Genomic DNA, 4,291 nt, shown 5'->3' with positions numbered 1-4,291 from the left:
TGTGATGAACAGGTCAGGATCTGAAAGCCCCACCAACCACTCTGGCTTCCTCCTCCTTTTAATTCCAATTGGAACACCAGCAGGGATGTGAGACTCTGGAGGGCTTCAGGGCCTATTCACCCTGGTTGACAGGGGGAAACAGAGGCCTCTGGGCTCACCTGCAAGCTAGTAGCAGGAGGAGTCACAGGGCTAAGCACCAGGAGGTTGTCCAGGTTCCTAGGCTCCTGTAACTTCCCCAGGCAAACCCTGGGACCCTGGAGGCTGCAATGATGACTCCCTGTGAGACAGGATGGGAGAGGGCAGGGCACAGCCATTCAAGGAATGCCATAGCAATTAACATCAAAATGGTGAAAGATTCAACACCCAGTAGGCCTTGAGGCTCAGGATGAAGAGATTTAACTTCTAGTAGATCTTGAGCTTCATTATACACCCATTGTAATATATTAGCATGGTGAATAACACGCCCACAGGCACCATGGCAGTCTCAAGAATAGCCACAAAGGGTCAAAGAGTGGGAAATGGCCATATTCCTGGGAATCCCAGCCCCTTCCCCTTAGACTGATCCTTCCAGTTATTAGCATATGAAGCCACCAAGCCCTTAAAAAACAGCAACACAGCCTCACAGCCAATCCTCTCTCTCTCCCTCTTCAGAGATGGCCCACATTCTTTCTATGGAGTGTATATCTACTTGTAATTTCAGCACCCAACCCCTACACCTTGTGGCCTTTCTCTTGCCTTTCAATGTATCTCTCTGAATAAATCTACCTTCACTCAACTGTGGCTCATTCTTGAATTCTTTCTTGTGTGAAGCCAAGGACCCACACTTGGTGGGGCACGTCCCAGGGGCTCAAATGAGACCTGGGACACAGCCCTTCTCATGCCCCACATCTGTTTTGCTGCACCACCTGGATGATAGGAAGAGCCCTGGGGGAGGAACTGAGGGTCCAGGGCCAACCAACCTCCAACATTTGAGGTAAACCTGAAGGAATCATCATCTAGAAAAAGAGCTCAGTGGGCTCCCAGCATAAGTTTTGCAGGCAGGGCAGGGGATGGTCCTTGGAAGAACAGACACAGGCCAGTGTTGCTGGACTGAGTGGAGCAAGGCCAGATGGTCTGCTGGCAGAAGGAGGGGCTTCAGGTCTGGCTGAGGATTGCGGCTTTTCTCAAACTGCATCTGAGAGATTCCCTGTGTGTTAGCAGGATCAGATTTGTCTTTTAAACATCCCTCTCTTGGGTCACAGGGAGTGAGAAATGGAAGCAAAGAGCATGAATCCAGGACAGTGTCAGTGGTGGCCTGGACAGAGAGGGTGGGAGATACAGAGAGGTGATAAATGCATTGAGAGTTGGGACCCAGGGACAGGGGAGGAGCTGACTGCATGTGGGGTGAGGAAGAAAGAGGGAGCAGACAGAGCCCCCGGTTCTGGTTTGAGCAGGTGGGAAGATGGAGCTGCTGCAAGGATGGGCAGGTGGGTGGGAAGAGAGTTCCAGAAGGCAGCTTGGGGCCAACTGAACCTTAGACACTTATGAGAGTGGATCAAATCTGTTACACATTCCTCATGAAATCATTGGAAGGAACTGATTCCCAGGGAATTTCCACCAAGGCTGAGGGTCTTCTTACTCCTGTGAATAAAAATCCTATTGTTCCTGGGGAAGGTGACTGTTTATACTGGGGCTGGAACTTGGGGAGAGGTATTTGAGGACAGAAACATACAGGCAGCACCAAATGGGATTGTCAAATCTCTCTGGTGACAGCAACCCTTCAACTGCCCATGTGTCCCTGCACCACTGTGTGTCCAACCAGAGAAGGTGATCCTGTCAGGCTGTGTGCCCATGAAGGGGACAGTCTCCCTGCCCCCAGGACTGTTGTTATGAGTGTGGACAGTGGAACCAGACTATGTGAGTGTGTGATCCCAGCTCCAGCCACTGCTGCCTGTATGGCCTGGAGTCATGGTGCTCTGACCTGCTGGCTAAGGCTTGAGCCTCTCTCATCAGGTTTGCTTTGGAAATTAGAAACCATCAGACCTCAGGAATCTCTTGCCCAACCATCCCATGCAGGGTCAGTTTTCTGGCTTACACATGTGCACAAGCACACACACACACACACACACACAAACACATAGACACACATGTGCAGTGACTTTAAATAAGGACTATGGGGCAGGATCAGGAAAGGAACAGATGTGAGGGTGGTAATAAGAAAACAATATGGGGTTGGAGGCATCACCTATAAGTGACACCACTCTCACACTTTTCAGGTCTTATCCCACATGCGCCTGAGGACACCCCTAGAAGTATGAGCTAAAACCAGCCCCACTGTGCAGATGGGGAGACTGTCTTGGAGATAAACCAGGATAAATTCAAGAAGGAGAACAGGTAAGAATGAGAAGTTGAGTCTGGAAGCCAGGTCTTCTCCTCACAGCTGCACGCAGACCCTCCCTGGGAGCCATGGAGAGGGCAGGGCTGCCGTAACTGTGGAAGATGTGGGTTTGCATGGAGAAGGGGGTGAGCAGGCAGCAGCCTAGAGGGCTGTGTGTGGAGGTGATGTCTGAGGAGGGGGCTAAAGGAACTGGGCTTCAGGAAGTGATGTCACTTCCTTGACCACAGACCCCAACATAAATGGAATCTGGTTACCAGGCACCCACATTCTAGTGATGGCCCCAGAGCCAGCTCATTTGGCTAGAGAAAGTTTATGGAGAAACATGTTCTCTTCCTGTTTCCCAATCTCCCAGGCCTTCTCTGTCAGGAGACCCTGGACTGAGAGATTGTTCAGTGGCTGTAGGCGTTGGCTGAACCCTCAATCACAACGCCTCTGGTCTGTTATGAGAAGGTAACCTAAAGTAACATGGGGTGGCCTGGAACAAGACAGTCTGGAAACAGCCACCTCTGGGAGCCCTCCCTGGCAAGACACACTTCCCCTCATCTCCATCTCGGGGTAGGGGGACAGTAAGGGGAGCTGCCTCCTCTGGGCAGGAATGGGTTATCGAACACGTGGTAACCTGGTGGTGCTGTCATGGCCGCACCCAAGGACAGGGCTGAGAAGGGGGAAAGAGGACTCCTGAGGGGCCTCTTATCTGTGCTAATGGGAATCCAAGGCCCTTGGGTTGTCAGCTTTTTTGTCCCTGATGGAGGTTTGCGCAGAGAGTTGAGTGTGTATGACTGGAGTGGAGATGTCTTATGGATCTGAGGACCAGTCGAGAGAGCCAGACAGGGCTCTGAGGTTTCTACCCAGCTGCTGGGCACTGTGTTTTCAGGACTACACACAGGAGATGGGACAGGACATGGTCCCTGGGTTCCCCTAATCCATCTCCCTGCAGGAGGGGCAGTTGTCCCATGAAACCAACAGAGCCCAGGATGGGCTCAGGGTGAGTGCAAGGGAAGAGACTCCACACCTAGGAAGCCCTGGGTCCTAGAGCTGCCCTTCTCCTCCCCTGGGCTCCCTTTTAGAGACCTGCTGGCAAAGGAACCATTTCCCCATCTCTCCCTCTTCCCCTCACAGCCCAGGACCTGCCTTGACCAGATGCAAAGTAGTGGTCACATATGAGTCAGTATCTCAGAAAGAGACTTTGACAGAATATCAGTTCATGTTAAATCAAGGGTGTTTCTGCAGTTTCTCTAGATTGTCCTGTTTTTCCTCCGTCCCCACATAACCACGTTGGCTTCACAATCCTGATCCCTCCCACTCTGGGATCAGCCTCTGTGTTCTCATCTCTACAATGGGAGGCGAGAATTCTACCACTGAACCACCAATGCTCCCTCATCTCTACAATGGGATGCTGTGAGAGCAGTCACAGGGATGAGGTAGTTCATGCAGGGAGGTGCTGGCACTGCAGTGCTGACACAATGATCTGAGACACTAATGCATTTCATCATCACCCTTTGCCCCTTGTACTGTTGATGCTGAGAACCTTGAATCTGCTCAGGGCTCCCCGTTCCACCTCAGACACAAAACCTTGAGGCTTCAGTCTGAGCTCCAGCCCCAAACACCTGGTGGTCCCCAGTGCTGCCTCTGACTCATGTCTGTCCTCTTTCCACCCTAGGGGGAAGCTGGACCATCAGGGAGCAGGGATGAGACCTACAGGGTGTGGACCCTCCAGCAACACAGGCTGGAGAGGCTGGTGGCAAACCTGGTGCCTACTGTCCTGGGTGGCCACCCCTCCTACTTGCACACATTCCTGGGCAAGTATAGAAGTTTCACCACAGCCCTGCAGGTGCTGGACCTTCTGTTCCAAAGGTGAGCACTCTACCCTCATGGGACATTTGTAGATTTGGCCACCTACAAGCAGTGACATGT

The sequence above is a fragment of the Camelus bactrianus genome, chromosome 11 (genome assembly GCF_048773025.1).
Source record: "Camelus bactrianus isolate YW-2024 breed Bactrian camel chromosome 11, ASM4877302v1, whole genome shotgun sequence".
In the NCBI taxonomy this organism is placed as follows: Eukaryota; Metazoa; Chordata; class Mammalia; order Artiodactyla; family Camelidae; genus Camelus; species Camelus bactrianus.
The sequence above is the reverse complement of the archived record's forward strand: the minus strand, read 5'-3'. Positions refer to the sequence as shown.